The sequence below is a fragment of the Macrotis lagotis genome, chromosome 1, assembly GCF_037893015.1.
Source record: "Macrotis lagotis isolate mMagLag1 chromosome 1, bilby.v1.9.chrom.fasta, whole genome shotgun sequence".
Classification (NCBI taxonomy): domain Eukaryota; kingdom Metazoa; phylum Chordata; class Mammalia; order Peramelemorphia; family Peramelidae; genus Macrotis; species Macrotis lagotis.
This window is the reverse complement of record NC_133658.1, coordinates 357,826,102-357,850,715: the sequence shown is the minus strand read 5'-3', so window position 1 is coordinate 357,850,715 and position 24,614 is coordinate 357,826,102. Positions and strand designations below refer to the sequence as shown.

General features: G+C 36.4%; 1 protein-coding gene across 1 annotated transcript in view; it reads left to right on the top strand.

Annotated features, from left to right (window-relative positions):
- Nucleotides 1-748: 748 nt before the first annotated feature.
- ASIP (agouti signaling protein) overlaps nt 749-24,614 on the top strand; it is a 49,040-nt gene continuing 25,174 nt past the window's right edge. Inside the window, exon 1 of the mRNA XM_074212132.1 lies at nt 749-1,054. The gene's annotated coding sequence lies outside the window, so the exon portion shown is untranslated. The remainder of the gene's footprint in view (nt 1,055-24,614) is intronic.

The window sequence follows — 24,614 nt, the reverse complement described above, 5'->3', positions numbered from 1 at the left end:
AAGTGAATGTGTACCAGGTTTGGGCAAATCTGCTTAGAGGACAGAAGGCATATTAAAATCAGAGCAATTCCTAAGTCAATTGCTGGCTATATAGACAACCCATTTCTTTATGAATCTGCCCAGGAAGCCATGTGGACCTAAGGTTGGTCACCAATCCACTACTTTTGACTTTGACTTTGGCCCTCTTAGAAATGAAAGAGAACTTAGCCACTTCATCTTATGAGAAACCCAGCATTGCCTGGAGTGAATGGCTAACAAGGGGTTATTAAATCTGCTCACAGAGCTGTTCCCCAGGCTTAAGCTTTGCTGGGGTTAATTCTGTATAGGATGAGGGAAAACAGATCTCCCTGAGCCCTAGCTGTATCCTGACCTCCAGTCGGTCCCTTCTTGCCCACTCTTGAACACTAACTTCTCCAAAGGGAAACCTAAGAATGTCCACAGCCTCTCCTGCAAACTTCTGGGGCGGCAGCAGCAGGGCCTGGGTCTGGGGTCAGCTGGAGGGGTCCTGCCAGTCGAAACAATCGATTAATGGTAACTGGGAGTGCAGAGCCAAGGGAAGAAAGCCACCCCACTTTTCTATCCGCTCGAATGCTACATCTAAGAATCTTGTGATATTCAGCTGTGCATTTGGGCCAGTGATTCTTAGAAATTAACCCAAGAACCAGTTGGGAAGGGAAGAGCCTGGAGAGCTGCTACCTCATTGCCACCACCCATTTTTTAGAGAAAATACAGACGTCATCTTGTGGGGCTTTTGCACTGTCGAATGGATCCTTTAAAAAATATATTTTTTTGGTTTTGTTCTTCTTGCAAATATGATATGGGGCAGAGGGGAATAACCCAGACTTTTAGGAGCCCTAAGAGCAAGCTAATACAATTTTGCATATCTTACTGGATCACCAGGAAGACCTTTATAAATTTGCTTTGAGAACCACCGATCTGGAGAAGACATTTTGATTTCAAAACAGTACTGGAGACCCTTCATTTGGTTTGGATACCTTCCTGTTTAGCTCAAGAGAACGTTTGTGGATCAGGGCCTATTCAGCATAAAGGAGAGGTGAGCCCTAAGTGGGGAATCACTGGGGTGCCTAACATTTTAAAGAGTCTTCTTTAGTCATTGTTACTTTGTGACTCTAATCCTATGATTGCTTTTTTCCTTGCCTTGGGATCTTTCTGACCAAATGAAAAATTTTTGAGCTACAACTTAAAAATGATTACTGGTTTTGGAATCAGATGACCTAGATCAAAATCCCAACTTTATAACTTCTTTAATTATGCAATTTTGGGACAAAATACTTAGCTTCTCTAGGTCTCTGTTTCCATATCTGTTAAAAGAAGGGCTTGAACTGGACGATTTCTCAGATTTCTTTCAGCTTTAAATCTTTGCATTCCTAGGATCTCTTGAGTTAGTATCTTAACTCCTAGAGAATTAGTTTATGGTTATTCAATAAAAAGCTAATACCACAGACTTCCTGATTCGGGAAGAATTTTTCAAGATCTAAAAATTCTCAGGTAAGAGAATTCAGCTGCAGCTCACTTGTGGTAGACGGCTAGATAAGAAGTACCATAACAGATTTGTTTGATGATATCCTTCATGGTCCTTTGCTCACAGCTTTGTCACAGGATTGAACCTCACTAAGAAAAGAGAACAATCACCAAGTGACTCTGAGCTATTGGAGGCACTGATGATATGTTGTGAGTTCCCAAGAGGGAAAAATGGAAGTAGAGTTGCTTGGAATTCAACTTCTCCTAGAGTAAAGGACTTGCCTTAGGGGGAAACCTCCTGGGATAATAGTAGAAGGGAATCGGGTTCTTACCATAGGTAGCTCATATATGGGTTACTTCTTCCTGAAGCCACAGGATCTCTGTAGGGAAGAAAGGAGCTGGTTTGACAGTCTCTTTGGACGGAATCCTTAATGGTTTTTTGTATTTATTATCTTCATATGGGAGAAACCCTATACAAAAGTAATAGATGGACCAATGGTCCTGGCAGCTTCCATCTTTTTCTCTTGGTCATTCCATATTCTGTGGGGACAAATTCAAGAAGGAGGCCCTGCTGTGGCAGCCAAACCAGAGCTCTGTAAATTGTCGGCAAAGCCTTCAGTGATTTCAGCGTTCAAAATGGGGAGTAGAGTGGAGAAAGGGAGGGTCCTTGAAAGAAGAGGAGTTTCATCTTTCTTGTATATCATCGAGAGATTCAAAAGTCAAACTACCAAGATTTCTCCGCTTGTAGAACTCTCCAGTTCTGGAAAAATAAAGAAGTAAATGACTCAAATTGTGAGTATGACTGGATTAGCTGTTTGCTGTGTGATGACGTGGCCCCCTTATATTTGAGAATGTAATAAACTGCCTACCCAAATAGAATTCAAGAATAGCACTTCCTAAAGACAATGAGCTATCACAGTAATGGTTATAATCTTTGTTACTATAACTTAGGTTGACATCATTTTTCCTGAAGGGAAATTGATATAGTCCTAGGAATTAAAGAATGATGGAAAACTCATAAAGAAGTGGTTGTGCCCCTGTTTTCATTTCTTTCCAAACTTATCTTGGAAAAGGTATGTATTCTAAATAGTCATAGGTAAGCATAGTTCTATTAGGGGCAGAGAGGGAGCTGGGTGTCCAGAGTTGAATAAAGGGGAAAGTCATCAGGAAATCAACTTAAAAGGGACACAAGTTTTTAGAGAAGTAGCAGATGTGGTTTAGAAAGTGAATAGTTGAGATCTTGAACTCAAGGAGGGAGACAATATCAATTTACCTGGAATATGTGTAGTGAACTCACATTTACAAATTGTCATTGGATCCTTACAACGACCCTGTAACTAATACAGGTCAGAGATAAATTATCCCCATTTTATTAATAAGAAAACAGCCTTGGAGACATGGGGAGAACCAGTACTAGAATCAAGTTTTCTGATTACAGATCCAAGGATTTTCTCACCCCTTGTCATGGAAGAAAATAGATTTCTCCAAGGCTAAACAAATCAGTTTATTCTAGATTCAAAATTCTGCTTGGGCACTGAGAAGGTTCTAGGCTATATATAGAAGGAAGCTGATAAGGGTGTCTTCAAAGTTATGTCCAATATTGAGAGGTAACATGGCATGGTAGAAATAGTGCTGGGTTCTTGAGTCAAAGGACTTGAGTTCAAATCCTTCCTTTGCCCCACTTAATATCCACCTAATACAAAATGTTCTTGAGCAAGTTACTCTCTGCCCATCAGTTTCCTCATAAATGAATGAGGGAAGTGGACCAGGTGACCTCTGAGGTCCTCTTAAGCTCTAAATCTAAAATTCTGTTATTCTCATCTTGTGCCTGATCTGTATGGAAATCTTTCCGTCATTCAAAGGTAATCTCAAAATTTGCTTTGGGTCATGTTGCTTTCCAGAAAATTTATAGATGAAAGTGATCACAGGGCAAGCAGCTTCAAGAATTCAAAGATAGAGACAGAGTAGGGAGGCAGGTAAACACCAACCTCCAGATGACAATTATCATTTCCAATCATTCCAAAGCTTCTGCAACTCTAACAATTTCCCTTAAGGATTGGCCAACTCACCCCTGTCACCTCAAATTAAAATAATTATGACCACCAATTATTCCTGCTCCAAAAACTCATTACCAGTTGGAGCCGTGGCCCACCTAAATGTATACTCAGGGTTTTGTCTTTTTACAATTATGCTTTTTAAGAAAGATAAATTGGGAGCAAACAAAAGAAACCATATAAGATGTTCTGTAAAATGAATAGCTACAAGGCATGTTCTAATACCCATTGCTTGGAAGCATGAAAAGTAGAAAACTTGCCTCACTTATTTAAAACAAGAATAAAAACCCATGGAATGAAGAAGGAACCTCAGTTTGTTCAACAATAATTGATTCCTTTGTTGAAAGTGAAACTTAACTATTTTGAAGTGATTATAGCCCAATGTCCTGCCACTTGACACTTGCTCCTGTGTTCCAGGGTGATGAGTGGCATAGATATTAGCTTAAATCCAGTTCATTAAGGAAACAAGCAGTAAAGCCACTGGTTCTTAACCTAGGGTCCACCACCTTAAAAAAATTTTATAACTATGTTTTTAAAAATTGGTCCTTTTGTAATTCTATATATTTTAATTTATACATTTAAAAACATTCTGAGAAATTCACCCACAAGAATTCAGGACAAGAAGAAAGTTAAGAATTCCTCATTTAAAAGTTTCTGGTTTTCTTCAAGATGCCATTAATGAACAGGGAGGAGAAGAAGAAAGGGAAGGGAAAGGAATAAGTATATATGTATCAGGCACTTTTTATAAATATTATTTTATTTAATCCTCACAATTATTTTGGGAGGTAGCTGTTATTATCAGAATCAATTTATAGTTGAGGAAACTGAAGCCAGCAGAAGTTAAATGACTTATCCAGGGTCACACAGTCAGTAAGTATCTGGGATTGAATTTGAACTCAGGTCTTCTGGACTTCAGATCCAACCCTCTAACTACTGATTCTCCACAACATAAAGATGGTCATCCAAGTGGTCTAGTAAATCACAGCAGTGAGCTCTGGCCAGAGCTCTGAATTTGATCCAATGTCTGTCCTTGGGCAAGCCAGTCAATTACTCTATGTCAGGTGTTAAATGGGGATAATAGTACTAACCTTTCCTACCATGTCGTTATGGAGACAAAAACAACAGTATCCTGGAATCATTGACTTTGTGGGAATAGAATCATTGTTTTTGTTTTAGCTTCCTAATTTGCCTTTAGGTCCAGTCCTCCTTCAACAATACAATATGACATTGGGTAAGTCACTTAAGATGAGGAAAATGACTCTTACCTTATTGGAGCATGGTGAGAAACAGTGCTTTGTATACCATAGAATGCTCTAGCAATATGATTATTCTAATAATTTTGTGGTTCATTTTTCCCACTTAGTTCAAATGAATTAAATTAAAATTAATTTTGTTTTGGAAAATATTTTGAGTATTTGCTGACAACCCTGGAGATAAACAGAGAATCCTTGGATGGGATGGGATTGCTATTATAAAGATTTGGTTTATGCATCATTAGAGGAAAAGAACCACACTGTCCATCCATATTCTCAAAAGGGAAGAAAGCAGTCTCAAAGCAAGACATACTGTTTAAATCTTACAAATTTTCCAGCAGAGAAAAGAGTGAAAAAGCCACACAAATACATTCTCTTCCCCATCTAATTAGACAAAATGACTCTCATTCCTCGTTATACCCCAGGAAGGAAATTTAGAGTTTCCCTTGCCACATGTGGGTTTTATAGCTCAGTAAACAGCACCTGGAGCCCTCCTCCTCTCCCTTCCCTTTTATAGGTCTTAGATGTCAGCCATTCTGGTCTGGTCCCCAGGCACAGTTGTTTCTGTGATCAACCTAATAGGAAAAATGGAGAAGGGAGATTCATTCCAATACTGACTTTTAAGCTAATTTTAAGTTAAAATTTCCGAAAGTTTCTCAAACCAGATGTGTGTTGCCAAAAGCTCTTGGGACTGGCAGACATATGTGCATATGGACACAAATACCCATGAATGCATACATGAACATTCAGAGTTTCCTGGGGTAGGACAGGCAAGCTAAGTCAAGATAAGGAAAGTCCCTTTCTCCATTGTCTCTGGATATAAGGGGAAAAGTGCTACCTATCCTATTAGGCCTTATGTAGATACCAAGGAAAGGGGCAAGGAGAGAAGAGGAGAAAGAGTATGGGGAAAGCATTAAGAGAAAGAGGAATATAAGAGGGCCTTAGGGGCTGCAAGTTTAAGATGAATCCATGAGTTTACATGGCAGCCAGAAGGTCCCAGTGTCTTCCAGATGCATTGTTAAAGGAGTGGTGATACCCCATTAGCATGGAAGGGCGATACAGGAGAACCCCAGTGAGAGAATTGTGCTCAATTCTGGGGGTAACATTTTTGAATGGGCACTGACAAACTAGAGTGTATCCAGAAGAGGAAAATCAATAAAGTGAAAGCATTAGAAACTAGACCATAAAGTGAAAGGTTGAAATCTACCTTAGTACTTGACACATATTAATTACTAAAGCATCAAATAACTGCTGATTGAAAGAACAAAAGATGTTTAGGTTTGAGAAAAGAACACTTAAGAAAGAAGTGACAATTCTCTTCAAGGATTTTGAAGGCTGTTAACTTAAAAGGATTGGATTTGTCTTTCTAGGCCCCAGTGTGGGAGGTGGGGTGGGGTGGAGCAAATTATAAAAAGGTAAAGAACTTGGCTCAATGCTATGAAATACTTCATAACAATTATAGTTAGGGGATTGTATGACTCCAATTACATGTAAAAACAATTTTAACATTCTTTTTTTTCAAATTTTGAGTTCCAAATTCTCTCTCTCTCTCTCTCTATCTCCTTCCCCTCCCCTTCTCTATGAAAAAGCAAGCAATTTGACATAGGTTATAGTAGTCATGCAAAACACATTTTCCTGACCAAAAAAAAAAAAAAACCAAAAGAAAAAGAAAATAAAGAAAGAATAACTTTGATCTGCATTTGGGCTCTGCTAGTTATTTCTCTGGAGATGGATAGCACCTTTCATCATAAGTTCTTCAGAATTGTCTTGAAACATTGTATTGCTAAGAATAACTAAGTTATTTATCATCAATACGCTCATCATATAATATTGATATTACTGTGTACAATGTTCTCCTGTTTCTATTCATTTCACTTTGCATCAACTCATATAAGTCTTTCCACATTTTTCTGGGACCATCCTGATCATCATTTCTTAAAGCACAATAGTATTTCATCTTAATCATATACAACTTCTTCAGCCATTTGCTAATTGATATGCATCCCCTCATTTTTTTTTTTAGTTTTTTTGCAAGGCAAACAGGGTTAAGTGACTTGCCCAAGGCCACACAGCTAGGTAATTATTAAATGTCTAAGACTGGATTTGAACCCAGGTACTCCTGACTCCAGGGCTGGTGCTTTATCCACTATACCACCTAGCCACCCCCATCCCCTCAATTTTTCATTCTTTGCCAGCAATAAAAATGCTGCTACCAATTTTTTTTAATCTAGTAGTGGTTATGTTTGGTCAAAGGTTATGCATGATTTTATAGCCCTTTGGGCATAGTTCCAAATTGTTCTCCAGAATGGTTGAATCAATATACAACTCCACCAACAGTACATTAGTGTTCTAATTTTCCTACATCCCCTATGGTATTTGTCATTTTCCTTTTCTATCATATTAGGCAATCTAATATTAGCTCAGAATTGTTTTAATTGTATTTCTCTTATCAATAGCTATTTAGAGCATTTTTTGTATGACTATAGATATAGTTTTGGTTACTTTGTCTGAAAAGTTGTCCATTCATATTTATTACTGAAGAATGACTTATCTCTATAAATTGACTCAGTTTTCTATTCATTGGAAAAATGCAGTTTTGTTAGATAAACTCACTGTAAAAACTTTTTTCACATTAATGATTACTAAATATATATTTTCCTCTCTCCTACTTCCCCCTTCCCTTTTAAATTCTCAAGTGTTTTCCTTCTTTTAACTTCCCCAAATTGCTTATCCTTTTATTGTCCTCCCTTTCTTTTATCCTCTTTTCTTTCTATTTTCCTGTATGGTAAGATAAATTTCTATACCCAGCTTAGAGTGTGTGTTATTCCCTCTTTGAGTAGTTCCAATGAGAGTAAGGCTCATTTGCTTCCTTCCCTACTTTCCCCATTTCCCCTCCACTATAAAATATCTATAAATAGATCTTAAATATAAATAAAATATCCCATTCTACCCCTCTCTTTCCCCATCTCTTTCTCAACCCTTATATTTTTTATATTTTTAAATATAATCAGACCATCATGTTCAGCTCTCACCTTCACTTTCTATGTATATTCCTTCTAACTGCCCTAATAATGAGAAAGCTTTTAGACATTATAAATATCATTTTCCCATGTAGGAATATAAACAGTATAGTCTTTTCAAATCCTCTATGATCCTGTTTACCTTTTTTATTCTTCTTTTTACATATTGTATTTTAAAGCCAAAATTTCTATTCAGCTCTGATTTTTTTTTCATCTCAAGTGCTTGAAAATTCTCTAGTTCGCTGAATATTCATTTTTTCCATTTAAGGATTATATTCAGTTTTTCTGGGTAAGTGATTTTTGGTTATTGTCTTAGCTCTTTTGTTTTCTGTAACATCATATTCCAAGTCCTCTGATCTTTTAATAAAGAAGCTGCTAAATCTTGTGCTAACTTGATTGTGGCTTTATTATATTTAAAATGTTTATTTTTGGCTGATTACAGCATTTTCTTTTTGATCTGGGAGATATGGAATTTGGTTATAATACTCGGAAATTTTCATTTTGGAATCTTTTTTTAGGAGATCAGTGAATTCTTTCAATTTCAAATTTTCTCTCTAGTTCTAGAATATCAGGGTAGTTTTCCCTGATAATTTCTTGAAAAATGATTTCTAAACTCTTTTTTTTGATCATGACTTTCAGATAATTCAATAATTCTTAAACCAACTCTCCAAGATCTATTTTCTAGGACAGTTGTTTTTCCAGTAAGATAGTTGACATTTTCTTCTATGTTTTTTCATTATTTTGATTTTTCTTGATGGTATCTTGATATCTCATAAAATCATTAGCTTCCAATCTTCTGGGTGAAAGATTAGACTATATAACCTCTGAAGTTTCAGAGGTCAGAAGCTGGTAATATTTTTCAGCTATTGTAACTCATAAAGATGAATTAAATTCAACAAATATTAAATATCTGTGCCATGCAATGTGTTGTATTAGGCCTTCAAGTTACAGAAGACAAAAAATGAAGCCCTTCTTTAAGTATTCTATTTCATAAAATGTTTATAATTTCCAAATATATCTTCCCTCCCAAGAGTTGTTCAGTCTTTCTGCCCTGTTTGACTCTTTGTAACCCTGCGTCCCATATTGTCATTTGGGTTTTCTTGTCAAAAATATTGGAATGGTTCTCCATTTCTTTCTCTAGTGGATTATTAACGCAAACAAAAATTAAATGACTTGTCCAGGTCTCACAGCTAGTGAGTATCCGAGGTCTGATTTGAACTTAGGTTTTCTTGATTCTAGGCCCAGAATTCTATTCACTGAGCTTTGTTGTCACTCCTAAAAAAAAAAAAATTCACCATCTCTGGACCAATCTTTTAATGATTGTCATTATAGTTCAGTTATATCCCTCTTTTCATGACCCTATGGACCTCTGTCCATGGGATTTTCTTTCCTTTTTTTTGAATGTTACTTTATTTTATTTTTTCAATTACATGCAAAGACAAATTTTTAATAGTCATCATTTTGAAAGTTTTTGAGTTTCACATTTTTCTATCTCCCTCCCTCCTCCCAATGACAGTAAGTAATCTGATATAGGTTCTACATTTACAATCTTCACAGGATTTTTCTTGACAAAGATCCTGAAGTGGTTTGGCATTGTCTCTCTTTTTATGAATGAGGAACTAAGGCAAAAAAGGTTAAGCCACTTGTCCAGGGTCACATAGTTAGTCAGTGTCTGAGGCTAGATTTAAACTCATGAAGATGAATCTTCCTGATTCTAAGCCCAGTGCTCTATCTACTGCATTATCTAGCTGCTCCTATGTTACAAAGAATGTAAGGAGGTGTATTTTCTCGATTCTTTCTCAAGTATGAGCATCATTTTAATTAAACAGTGTTATTTCATTTTTCCTTTTTTTTTTTTTAACATATACATTGTCAAAATCATTGCTTTTATTTACCCCACCCCTATTTTGCTTTTTTCAGAGGGGATACAAATCTTCCCATGTTTCTCTGTACTCTTTATATTCATTGTTTCTTTTAGTTAGGTAATACACTATTGCAACATTATTTGGTTAGATATTCTTTATTTTGTTTCCAATGTTTTGCTACTAAAACATCTTTTTTAAAAGTCTCTATGTCACCTTTGAAAAGTTACTTATAGGTTTCCCTATCTGTAAAATCAAGAGCCTTGAATTAGGATTCTGAATTCCCTTCCAGGTCTAAATCTACAAATCAAGGATTCTATGAAAAGGTGCTACTATAAACACTTTGATTCATATGATAACTTTCCTTTTATTTTTTACTGCCTTGGGGTAGTCACCCAACTTTGAGATTTCTAGAGCAAAGTAGGTTTTGCATTCAACTTGAAAGAAAAGGATACAACTGTACACAAATAAACATAATAGCATGAATAAAACTGGAGAATGTGAAAATACTAACAAGTATCCACAGTGGGGGAGCGGGAAGAATGAACTGCATGGAAAGGGAAGACTCACACTGATAGAATCATGAATCCTTGGCATATTGAAGTAATTAACTATCTAATTACAGGTGAAAAAATTCCTGAGCTAGAAAAAAAATTCTAGGGTCAGAGGGATAAGACTAGGGTGGGGGAGGAGAAACTGGAAGGGAAATGAGAGGCATCTGTCAGTGGTTTACACAAGGGCAAGGATGAATGTCTAAGGTTGAGAAATTGTTACTCCCAGAAGCCCCAGCCTGCTTGCTTTCTGAGCCTGGTTCACAGATGGGCCCCAGAGACTCCCCAGGAACAACAGGCCCCTAGTCTTAGCATTGGTAAACATTCTCTTAGAGGAGAACCCATGCCTTGCCCATTCCTATGACCCTCTGGTGCCATCATTAGAGACAAAATCCTGGGTTGACTGAATGAACACTTTATGAGGCTGATGCAGGAGGTCTTGCTGGTTAACTTGGAGGAAGCAGGATGAGCCTATAGATCCACAACCTTGCAGTTCCACAACAAGTTTCCCAGTGTGGGAAGAATCACCCCACTTTAATAGAAGAGATCCTGGGTAATTGTTTTTTATCCTGGGTAATAGTTCAGATGGGGCTCATTAATGATTCTGAAGGCTTAAATGTTAAAAGAATTATTTTCAAAATGGTCATTGAGGAATGGGAATGAAGCAGAGGCATCCAATACCCTAAAGAATGCTGGGGAATAGAGAATCAAAGGGCAATGAAGACCCAGTTCATAATTCTAGAGAATTAGAATCAGAAAATCAATGGAGACAGTCAAATAACTATGCAAGACCCCAGAGACTACCCTCTCTGAGTTTTCTGAAGAGACTTTAATGAAAAACTTCCAAAAATTGTGAGACTTGGAAAGTCTTAGCATCTGTTGGCTAGCTCTGCAGCCTAGATTGTTTTCAGACCATGGAGAAGAACCTAAAACCTATAGATCAGCAAAAGGGGCTCCTCTGAGAATTTCTGTTAAGTCCTCTGGATTCTGCAGACCCGGGCTATCCTAGCTCTGGTACCTTGGGCAATTCACTTAATTTCTCTGGACCTCAGTGTCTCTCATCAGTAAAGTAAGGGAATGGAACACTTTCTAAGGTACCTTCAAGGTCTAACAAGCCATTTAATCTTTGATTAACTGAGTTGAAGGCAAGAGAAGAAATAAAAATAACACTTAAAAGGAAAATCAGGTTTTATCAAAATATAACAGTCCTCCTAAAAATCTAAGTCATACTCTCCCAAAAATGCATTCTTCCTATGGGGGAATAATGGGCACTTAATTACAAAAACCAAACCAGAAGAGCAATTTATGTTCCTTGAGAAACTCTCAAATTGGATGATAGGTTTTGATGTTCTTGATCACTTTAAAGCAAGTATGTCTAACCAGCATCCCAGAGACTACAACCTTAAAAGTCCATTCATGAAGCATTATTGCATTTTATTATTATACTCATTGATGATATGGGTTATACATTGTAGTCAAAAATAAATATTAAATTCTATATGCAGACCTTGACAAGTTTTTTGTTGGGCAATGTGACCCAGAAGAGCTAAAAGGTTAGATACCCATAAGAGAATAGTCTACACCATGTATTTCCTGCTAGGCAAAACTACTTTTCTATTATCTGTTCCCCTTCTGTTCTTCACAACTATTCTGCAGGGAAAACAATTTCTTTGATCCTCTTGGGTCACTGAAGCAGTGAGAAAAATCTTTAAGCTGAGCAAGTGTTATGTTCTTTCAGGGAGAAGCAATTGCCTTAAGTCAGAGAACTGCTGAGTTCCTAGGATCTGTTCTGGGGCCCTAAGAAACTTTCCCTCTTAAGTTGTAGATAGCAGCAGAGTCAGAAAGCCTTCCCCAGCCAGTTCTTCTTCTATAGAGCAGAGGATTCTACTTATTCTAATCAGCTCTCATCAAGTCTAGACCAGCTCTAATCAATGTAAAGCAGATATAACATTTTTGCTTTTCCCCCCGTCTGCTTTTCCCTCTAAAACCAAAGAACAATAGAGATCTCCCTTTTCACCAGCTATAGATGATTCTAGAGAGGTATAAACCCATCAACCCTCCACAGCATAGCAGAATTCAACACTGTCATTGAGTTCTGGGAAGTTTCAGAACTGTCAGTTTTCAATTAGTTGGCTCAACTAGCATCAGTTTTCCTACCCTCCTATACCTTCTTTCCCTAACTCCTTTCATGCTCAGCTTTCTCTCTTCCTACTTCTATTTGACTAATTGATACCTCTCTGATTTTCTTTTTTCCTTTTCTTATCACTTCTTTCTGTTTGCTTGGTTTTTTTGGGTTTTAGAGGCAATTGGGATTGTGCCCATAGTCACACAGCCAGTAAGTTTCTGAGACTGATTTGAACTCAGGTACTGTTGACTTCAGGGCTAGTGCTCTATCCACTGCACTACCTAGCTGCCCTCCTACCATTTCTAATGTCTCAGATCACTGCCTCCTTATAATATATGACCCATCCCAAACATCTGACACAAAGTTCAATCATTCCATCTTTCTTTATGATGTGATTCCAATAGATTGTATATCATTTTCTGATGTTCCCCAAACAGTCATTTGATGTATAACTTCCCTGTAATAAGCTTGTAAGTTCTTCAGATGAACTGGCCCTATATTTATCATAACTTTCTTTTCTCTTTTCTCTACCCTCAAACAAATCTTCTCAGTGGGTTAACCTGAGGAGCAGTTCTCTTACAGATCCTCAGAATAGTCTGGGTCTCTCATCATTTTATCTGGAGACTGTACTTCTTCTAAATCTGATCATATTAATGTTTCTTACACAAAAATTCATTTTCTATCCCCTTCCATTCACCAAAACTGGACAGTAACTTACAATTTTTTTTTAAATTAAGGGGGAAAAAAGAGAGAGAAGGGAATCAGCTGAATGAAAGCTGAGTCAAACAACATTATGCAAAATTCTCTCATTTTTTTATACCGGAGTCTTGTTTCCCCAACTAGTTTAAAGCAGACATAGTCTAACAGACCTTTCTTTTCTGAAACAGCTTTGAGATCATGGTGGGCACTCAGAAAGTACTGCCTAATGGCTTCATCACTCAATTTAAACTTTCTCCAAAGTTTCCAGTAATCTATTAATTGCCTAATCAAATCACCTTTTTCCTTAATCCTTATCCTTCTTGACTTCTCTGTAACATTTGACCACACAGAAAGTTGACCATCTTCTTCTCTACCTACTTCCTTCCTCTCTGGGTTTTATTATTACTCTCTTCTGATTCTTTCATCTATCAGACTTACCTTCTCCTTCTTGGTTTCTTTAAAATCTTCCCCTCTGGGGACAGCTAGGTGGTGCAGTGAATAGAGCACCAGCCTTGGAGTCAGGAGGTCCTGAGTTCAAATTTGACCTCAGACACCAATTAACTAGCAGTGTGACCTTGGGCAAGTCACTTGACCCCTATTACCTTGACAAAAAAAATTAAAATCTTTCCCTCTCCCAAACTTTTCTCTTTCTGTTAAGGTTATCATTCTCCTCTTAATCACTAAGGTTTGAAATTTAGTTGTCTTTCACAATTTTTTCCTATCACTCACCCCACTTGTCTAATCTATTGCCAAATATTATCCTTTTCTTCTTCACTATGCTGCTTGGACACATCATAGTCTTTCAACTCACCTAGCCACCACCCTGTTGCAACAGTGTTCTAGTTGGTCTACCTGGCTTCAGAAAGTCCCCTCTCTAAATCATCCTCCACTCAGCTGCCAAAGTGATTTTTTTAAGACCATGTCACTTCTTCCTCCCTATAATTTTAGGATCAAATATAAAATCTTCTGTTTGATGTCTAAAGCTCTTCATAATGTGGCTTCTTCCTACCTTTTAAATTTTTTTGTTTTACTCCCTTCCATACACTATGAAATCTAGCAACAGTGACATTCTGTCCCCTGATAGAGGCAGCTACAGTGTTAGAGAAGATAGAGACCAGGACCTGGATCCAAGCTCAGTTCAACTGTGTGATCCCTTGTAAGTCACTTAACTTTGGTCTGTCTCACTTTCCTCAACTATAAATGGAGGTAATAATAGCACCTACTTCCCAGGGTTGTCAGGGAGATAAAATGAAATATATAATTTAAAAAACTTTTAGTAAAATATAAGAACATAGATCATGAGGATATCAGAAGTGTGAGAGAGAATAGAACTGGGTAGGATATTGAGAGACCAACATTTTACTTCTACCATTAAAATAGATCTGCTTATAACCTACATATTATACTAAGTCTCTGCTTTCATGTCTTCAAAGGAAAATATTAATTTCCTTCCTTCCTTTTTACTTGCTATTCCTTACACAAAATTTCATCTTCTGTCTACATACCTTTGATTATCCGGATTGCATTCCTTTTTTTGCCTCTACCTCTTAGCTTCCTCAGCTTCCTTCAAGACTCAGCTTAAATCTTCAGGAAGACTTTTCTAGCCCCCACCCTTCTCACAGCTTCAATCATCATTGCCACTCAGATTGCCTTCCATGTACTTTGTATATATCTTGTAGATACCTCCATTTATTTACATATATATATATATATACATATAGATATAGATATATATTATTTACATGTCTCCTCCACTAGAATGTGAATTTCTTGGGGAAAGGACTGTTTGGGACTTTCTTTGTATCCCCAACATTAAGCACACAGTGCCTGCCCAAGAGTATGTGATTAATAAAGGCTACATTGAAGTGCACATAGGTCATCTAGTACAAACTTTTTACTTTATAAATAAACTAAGACTCAAAATGGGGAAGGGAGTTGCTTAAAACCACACAGTGATGATGATGATGTTTGTCCTTCATTCTCCAAGAAGATCATGACATCAGAAGTAATGCCATGACCAGTAGGTGAACTGGATTTGAGTGAGAGAGTGCTATGGTAAATCACCAGCCTCACTTTCTCCTCCAGAACCATCTGGGGCCAGTGTCCAGATATGAATCAGGATAACTGGAGAAGGCCTTAGAAGAGAGACAATCAGGATTAAGTGACTTGCTCAAGGTCACACAGCTAGTAAATGGTAAGTGTCTGAGGTTGAATTCATTCTCCTTACTCCAAGGTTAGTGCTCCATCCGTTGCACCACCTAGTAGCCCTCTAAAGCCACACAAATAGAAAAGGATAGTCATGATTCAAACCCAGTATTCCTTCCACTTTCTTCAGGTTAAAAGAGTCTCCATGGACTCCTTCCACAGGGTCTATATAGAAGGAGAAAATTATGCTCCTATTTTCAGGCAGAGCCTCTAGGTCCTGATACCTTGCCTAGAAGTAATTCTTTTTCACAAGTTCAAAACTTTCAGTAAACATAGTGCCAATAATGCTTCCCATTATTCACAGGCAGTACTGAATCTTTCAACAACTTAGGAGCTGGTTAGTTCAATGAAAAATGAGGAAATTACTGTGGCAGACTTGCCTGTCAGATGGTCTTCGTGGCAGATCTATGACCCCTCCTTACGGACCACCCCAAACATCTCAAAAGACTTCCCCACTGGAAAATGACATTCTCACTTTTCTCCAGCAAGCCACAGAAACCCTGAGTCCCTGAGGAATCCCAGGCATGTCAAGCAAACTCACCCCTAAAGTTTCTTCCTGTGAAGCATCCTATGGCACCTCTATGGTTATAGCCACTGAAGTAGGGAAGAAAGGAAGTCAATGAAAAAAGAGTACAAGATGAATATGAAGAAGGATAAAGAAATGGATGAAAAAGATTCCAAGAAGAATCAGCAGAAAGAATGAGAATCATGAGGATATCAGAAGTGTGAGAGAGAATAGAACTGGGTAGGATATTAAGAGACTGACATTTCACTTCTACCATTAAAATAGATTTGCTTATAACCTCCTACATATTATACTAAGTCTCTGCTTTCGTGTCTTCAAAGGAAAAATCCTCTTTGCTCAACTTAAGATCATGTGACAAGAGTTATATGAGATCAGGAACTTTTTCTTTTTTTCTTCATAGGATCTAGCTAAGGGCTGGGTAGCTAGATGGAACAGAGAATATAGTGCAGGACTTGAAGTCAGAAAGATTCATTTTCCTGATTTCAAATCTGACCTCAGACTCTTACTAACTCAGTCTGTCAATAGAATTTAAGTCTACAGTGTGTCAGACACTGTGCTGCCTGAGGGTATGAATGAAGAAAGGCAAAAAGATAGTCTCTGCCTTTGAGGAACTCACAGTCCAAAGAGAGAAGACAATGTGCAAACAGCTATGGACAGATAAGAGACCTGCAAAAGAAGCTAGAGATAATCTTAGAAGAAAAGCATCTGAGTTAAGGGAGATTGGAAAATCTTTCTATAGAAGGAAAGATTTTTAGCTGGGATATGAAGGGAACCAGGGAAGATGGGAAAAAGAGAATTCTAGGCAATGAAGACAGCCAGTGAAAATGCTGGGAATTGGGAGATGTAGTGGCTTATTTGGGGAATAACAAGGAGGTCAGCATTACAGGATCACAGGATATGTGGATGGGTCTAAGAAGATTGGAAAGGTAGAAGAGGGTCAGATTGTGACTGGCTTTGAATGCCAAACAACAGATATTAAACTTGGTCCTGAAGGTGACAGGAAACACTGGCATTTATTGAATGGTTAGGATGAGAGGACAGAGGTACTGATTAGAAATAACTTCCTCATGGAAGATAGCCATGAAAGGGAGAGAAGGTAACTGATGGGAATGAATAGATCACATGAGTGTTTTTTGAGGATAGGCAAAACATGGACATATTTGTATATAGTAGGGAAGCAGTCAGTAGCTAAAGGGAGATTGAAAATAAGTATGAGTGGGGACAATAGAAAAGGTAAATCTTTTGGAGAAGATGGTATGGAATGAGCTTACTTGTGCTTTGATATTAATTGCTCATGAGTTGGCTAGGGTAATATAATAAAAGTGATAATACTTCATAAATTAATTTACTTATTAGGGCAAAAGGACCCTTATGTACAGAAATATTTATAGCTACTTTTTTTTTCTGGTAGCAAAGAACTGGAAACTAAGGAGATGCCTATCAACTGGGGGAATGATTAAACAAATTATAGTATATGAATATAATGGAATACTGTTGTGCTATAAGAACTTATGAAAGGTGATTTCAGAATAACATGAAAAAATTTATATGAAATGATGCAAAATAAAGGAAGCAGAACCAGAACAATTTATGTAGTAACAGCAATATTGCAAACATAATCAATTCTGAAAGACTTAGTAGCTGATTAGCACAACTGTCAACCACAGTTCCAAAGACTTCATGATGAAACATGATATCCACCTCCAGAAGAGCACTGATTAATTTAGAGGTCAGATTGAAACATATAATCTTCTATTTTTTTTTGTCTTCCTCCTACCCCAGAATATAGCTAAAGCAGAATTTGTTTTGCATCTCTAAACATATCTGTAATGAGTTTTATTTTTTGTCTTTTCATTATATATGGTATACAAAGAGAGAGGGAGATAATTTGTAATTGAAAATAAAATAAAATTGATTTTTTTCTTTTCTTTTTTCTTTTTAAACTTCATTTTTAAAAATTATGAGCTCCAAATTCTCTCATTCCTTCCCACCTACCCCCATTCATTGAGAAGACAAGCAAAATGATATCAATTATACTTGTGAAGTCATGCAAATCACATTTCCATATTAGCCATATTGGAAAGTAAAGAAAAAAGTACAAGAAAAATAAAGTGAAAAAATAAACTTAATTCTGAACTCAGAGTTTTTCAGTTCTCTATCTCTGAAGGTGGATAACATTTTTCATCATGGGTCCTTTGGAATTGTCTTGATCAGAGTAGTTAAATCTTTCACTGTTGATAATCATTATAAGGTTAGGAGTTAGTAAATTAATTTATGAAGTATTGTCACTTTTATTATATTATCCTAGCCTACTCATGAGCTATTGATATTACTACAATTATATAGATCTGTATTTGAGGGAAGAGAATTTTTTAATTGTGGCAGCTTTCATGTATTTTCTATTATCTGTAGTTCTGTAGTTATTTTAAATGGAATTCTCTTTTTCTGTTGGGTTTTGTTGGTAAATACTTAAATGTTAAGGATTGGTGTGGGGTTTTTTGTGTCCTACAAATTTGCTGAAGCTAATTGTTTTGATTAGTTTTTTAGTTGCTTCATTAAATTCTCTAAGTTTATCATCATATCATCTGCAAAGATACATTTGTTTCCTCATTAATTAAGCTTATTTCTCCAAATTTCTTCCTCTCTATCACTCTAGATAACATTTAGAGTGCAGTATTGAATAGTGATGATGCTGATGTACATTTTTGCTTCACCTCCAATCTAACGGGAAAGGATTTTAACTTATCCCCTTAATAGGTAATGCATACTCTTTGTTTTAGATAGATACAACTTATCATTTTCAGAAAATGTGTTTTTTAGTGTTTTCAACAGGACTTGGTGGGGTTTTTTTGTTAAATTTTTTTGTAAATTTATCTAGGTTGAGAGAGATAAATTAAGGAGTCCTAGTTTTACTATTTCTTGGTGTAGCTCATTCAACCTTTCCTGTAAGGATTTAGATGTTGGGGGAGCTAGGAGGTGCATTGGATAGAGTACCCACCCAGGAGTCAGAAGGACCTGAGTTCAAATTTGACCTCAGACATTTAATAATTACCTGTGTGATCTTGAGCAAGTCACTTAACCCCACAGCCTTAAATATTTTTTTTAAAAAAATTAGATGTCATGCCATTTGGTGCAATGTGTTCACTATTGATATTAATCCATTGTCTATACTATTTTATTAAAATGTAGCTTCCCCATTTGTCTCCCTTAATTAGGTCTATTTTTGCTTTTTTTTTGCTTTATCTGAGATTATTGTTGCTACACCTTTTTATTCTTCAACTGAAACATAATGGATTCTGTCCCAGATTCTTATTTCCACACTGTGTATCTTTTTCTTTCTTTTCATTTCTTTTCTTTTTTTTTGAGGCAAAAAAAGGATAAGTTACTTGCCCAAGGTCATATAACTATTAAGTTCTAAGGTTAGATCACATCCTCTTGATTTCAGGACCAGTACTCTATCCACTACACCACCTAGCTCTGCCTTATCTTTCTATTTTAAGTGTGTTTATTATAATTAACAGGCTGTTCTAATCTATTTTTATTTTAGGGGTAAGTTTATTCAATTTACATCATTTACATTATCCCATTTAAATCTTTCTCTTTTTGACCCTGTTCCCTCTTTAAGAGTGTGTTTTGACCACTGCCTTCCTTAGTTTATTCTCTTTTTTTATCCTTCCCTCCTCCCTTTTTGTTAATTTTTTTTTGGTAGGGCTATGGGGTTAATGACTTGTCCTAGGTCACAGAGCTAGTAAGATTTGAACTTAGGTTCTCCTTATTCCAGTGCCAGTACTCTATCCATTGCACCACATAGCTGCCCCTTTTATTTTTTAATTTATTTAAAGCTCCCCCCTTTTTAAACCCTTTGCTACTACTTCCCTGTTATAAAAGATAATTTTTTTCACCCAACTGTGTATATTCTTCCCCCCATGAGCCAGTTTAGAGAAAGTGCCAATCAAGTGTTGCCCATATTCTTATCTTCCTCACCATTGTATAAACTCTTCTTTGCATGCTCTAGTCATGTGAAATAATTTTCCCCACTTTTCCTCTCCCTTCTCCCAGTGAATTTCGCTCCTTCTCTCAGTGAATTTTGTTTCCCCATCCTTCTATTCTCTTTTTGAAAGCATCTAAACATAATAGAATCACATCTAAGCTCTCTGCCTAATTAGATACCCTCTAAGATCCTGGTGGTTGTAAAGTTCTAAAGGATTACATATATCATCTCCCCATATAATATTGTAAATACTTTCACTTCTTTGATTCCCTGAGAATTTCTCAATCATATTTATCTTCTTAAAATTCTCTTGGTCTTGTGTTTAAAAGTTAAATTTTCTACTCTGCCTTGGTCTTTTCATTAGGGATGCTCACAAATACTCCATTTCATTAAATATCCATTTTCTTCTTGTAGGATTGTTTTTGAATTGTATAATAGGTTGTTCTTGTTGTAATCCTAGATCCTTTGCCTTTGGAATATTCTATCCCAAATGCTCCATTACTTTTTAGGAGTAGCTGTTTAGTTTTATGTGATCCTATCTGTGATTGCTTGGGACTTGAATTATTTTCTCTCTAGCTACTTACAGTAATTTCTCCTTTGTGTGGGAATTCTAGATTTTGGCTACAACATTCCTGGAAGTTTTTACTTGGGGATTTCTTTCAGGAAGTGATTACTGGATTCTTTCAATTTCTTTGACTTTTGGTTTGAAGATATTTGGGCAGTTTTCCTTTATAATTTCTTGAAATTTATCAAGGGTTTTATTGTTGTTGTTCCTGGCTTTCAGGTATGGAAATTATTCTTTTAAAAATAATAATTTATTTTTCCCTAGTAACTTGTAAAAATGACTTTAGCATTCATCTTAAAATATTTTAAAATTTAACATTTTAATTTAAATTAAAATATTTAAAATTTAAATTATAAATTTTCTCTCTTTCTTTCTTACTTCCCTTGTCTAAGATGGTAAGCAATTTAATGTAGGTTATACATGCTCAATTATGTGAAACCTTTAACCATATTAAGCATGTTGTAAAGAAAACATCAACAAAATGCGGAAAAATCATGAAAAAATATAGAAAATAAAAATATTATGCTTCAATTTGCATTCAGATTTCATCAGCTATTTCTCTGGAGGGGGTGATATTTTTTTTTTTAGTTTTTGCAAGGCAAGGGGGTTAAGTGGCTTGCCCAAGGCTACATGGCTAGGTAATTATTAAGTGTCTGAGACCAGATTTGAACCCAAGTACTCCTGACTCCAGGGCCGGTGCTTTATCCACTATGCCACCTAGCCACCCCCAGGGGATGATATTTTTTACCATGAGTCCTTTGGAATTGTCTTAGATCCATAAAAATAATTGTTAAATTATCTTTCCATGACTTATTTTCCAAGTCAGTTCTCTTTCTTGTCAGATGTTTCACATTTTCTTTTTTTTCCAGTTTTTTAAAATTTTGTTCTATTTCTTGTTGTCTCAATTGATCATTAGTATCCATTTGACCAATTCAAATTTTTAAGTTACTTTCTTCAATAAGGCTTTGTATCTCTTTTATCATTCTTGGATAGCTCTCATTTATTCTCCCATTTTTCTGTCTACCACCCAATTTATTTTTAAAACCAGTTTTTGCTCTCTTCTTAAAAAAAAAAATCTTTCTTTAACTCTTTTGGAATTATTACTGAGCTTGTATTGGGTATTGACTTCTGTGTATGTGTTTGAACTTTCCTATCACTATTGTAGATTTTTTGTTTTGTTTTGTTTTTATGGTTGGGTTCCATTTTTGTTTGTTCATTCTTACAGCCTACTATTTGTCTTTGGATTTTAGATTAGTATTGGACACTTTCTCACTTCTGGTGGGAGGAGGAATGTATGTCTTGGGTATTGATTTCACAGCTCAGTCTGGAGGCCTACAATTTTTTGATGTTTTTAAGGTGATGTCTGTGGGGAGATGTCTGTTCATAGCCCTTCTGGTCTAAACTCTACAGATTCCTGACCTGGATTTGGGTCTGATAGATTGTATGTAATTAAATTTCTGTAGGTTATTGCTGAACACTGTCACTGTTAGCTTGCTGTGAGGTTTTGAAGGTTCAGAGTGACTGGACATTGGCTCTTCTTTGGTTTTGATTTCCTCACTGCTCTTCTCTTTTGCACAAAGTCACACAGCTCAATTTCTGGAATTATTTTTTGTGCTTAGAATTCAACTAGAATCCCATGCTCAAACACAGTCATTTCTTTCTACCCTGAATCTTTGACCTGGAACTAGGTACTTGGTGAGAGAATTACCAAATGGCACTTCTTCCTCCTCCCAGCTCAGATTTCTTTCTGTCTTAGTTTTTCCTACCATGGTTCTCTATTTCATTCCTAAGAACTGGAATATTCCCAGTATCATAGCTGTTTGCCACTACCACTATATTGTGCTCTTGACCAGCCCCCAATTAGTGTCCACTGACCTCTCTTTCTAAACTACCCTGGGCTAGAAAAACGACTTACTGTGACTTTTTCTTGACTTTCCTGATCAGAATTTGATCTGGCATTTTCTAAGTTGTTGTTGAGGAGATGTGTAGGTAGAACTGATCAAAAATGCTGACTCTCAGTCTGCCATCTTGGCTCTGTCTCCTAACATTAAGGTTCTGAAGGAACATTTGTTTCATCTCCCAAGCCTATTAGAATGTTAACACTCAATAACATACAGTTCCCTCTATTTACTCACATTTACCTTTCTAGGTTTATCTAGATTTTTTTGTTTCTATTTCAAAGTTCCTCCTTATCTCTAATCTTTTCATTAGAAATTTTTGAAAATTCTCTATTCCAATAAGGTCTACTTCCCCTTTCCCTACCCCACCCCAATATTAAGTTTTTCCAGGGTAAGTTATTCTTGATTTGTAACCATTTAGCTCAAGATATGGATACTGATAACTCACAACCTTGCAAAAAAAATGACTGCTTAAAAACTATGGTTGCATATTGTTGGAAAAACAAATAAATAAAATATTCTTAAAAATTAAAAAAAAACTTTTAAAAAAAGACATGGATACTTGTAGGCTCAGATAATTCCAGATTTCCTTGCCCCTCTTTAATTTTTTTCTTCTGATCTAGTTTTGTCTGAAACAGATAGAATTTTATCACCTATGCTCTCTTCCTATGTACAGCTCTAGGAGACCTGACAGGACACTATTGGCAGAGCTTGATCAAGATCTTTAGAGAGGAATTAATTCCACATACACCCCCAATTTTACAGATGAGGAAATGGAATCAGAAAGGCCAAGGCTGGAATATTGTATTCCAAGATGTCTTCTCAGTATTAGGAGAAGCTACCAGATCTTTTGTGATTCTGACTATGGTTCTTTGGTATTTGAACTGTTTCTTTCTTTCTAGTCACATAAATTTTTTTTTATTTGATTTAAAAGTTCTAAATTTTGAAAAGGACATTCCTGAAACTTTTCCTTTTGGTATATCTGTGGATTCTTTCTATTTTTACTTTGCCCTCTAGGGCAGCTAGATGGCACAGTAGGTAGAGCATTGACCCTGAAGTCATTAGGACCTGAGTTCAAATCTGCCCTCAGAGACTTACTACCTGTATGATCTTGGGCAAGTCACTTAACCCTGATTGCCTTGCATACAGGGCTATCTCCAGTCGTCCTGGTTCACATCTAGCCATTGGACACAGAAGGCTTTGGAGAAGAAAGTGAGACAAGTGATACCCCCTCACTCAAATCCAATTCGCTTGTTTGTCATGGCATCACCTCCCTGAAGTCATAGTCTTCTTTGAAAATGAAGGACAAATATGATACATTATTTTTCCCCTCAATTTCTAATAGGTCTTGTGAGTTTATGCCAGGCTTTTTTTAAAAAAATCATGGTTTTGAAGTAGTTCTATTTTTCTTAAATTATCTCTCCATGACCTGTTTTCCAGGTCAGCAATTTTACATGTCAAATATCTTACATTTCTTCTTTTTTATAAATCATCTAATTTTGTTCTAATATTTTTTGCCTTCTACTGGATTCTATTCCTTTTGGTTTATTTTAATTTTCAGAAATTTATTTCTTTAAAAAAGTTTATCATTTAGCTCTTCTAAGTTGATTCTTCCAATTTTGACCATCAAAGCCTTTATTTCTTTTCTTTTTGCTTCATTCCTTCTAGATAGCCTTGTTGCTCTTATGAAAAATCCAATTTTTTCCTTTGAGTTTTTATTTGCTGTTGTTGTACAAAAATTTCTTATACCAGCTGTGTTTTCATTAATTTACTCTAGTTTTAGTATCTGTATTGGGCTTTTATGCCAGGGTCTACCCCTGTAGAGTTTTGGGGTGGGGCAATTGGCACTGCTTATCCTTTTCCTGAGTCCTCTAAGTTCTTAAATATCTTCTGATATTTCCTGACAGAGTGCCAGAGTATTATAATTCTCAGAACCTCTAGGCCTGGACTGTCCTCATCTGAGAAAACTATGGCACTACACTAGCCATTTGCCTGTTGCTGCCTCTAAGAAAGGTCCCAATCCAGGAGTTTTCTGACCATCTTGGGACTTTCTCAGGGGAAGCTCTGCTCTTGCTGCCTCTTAGACCCAAGAATTTTGCTCCAACTTCAAGATTTTGCTGGAGTAGATATGTTATAGATGGGTAGTCTATTTCCCCTTAGGCTGCTATCTTATCCAGAAGTAACTTTGCATTTTTAAATAGGAAGCCTTAATTCTCCTTAATAATCTTGAGAGTGAAGAGTAGGGAATTTGTGACCCAAGAGTCCTGTCGTGCTGCCTCAACTACTGCCCCTGCTCCCTCAGCCAGGTCCAGACTTCCTTGCCTTCTTTAAGTTTTTTCCTTCTGATTTAATTTTGTGTGGAGCAGATAGAATTTTTATCACC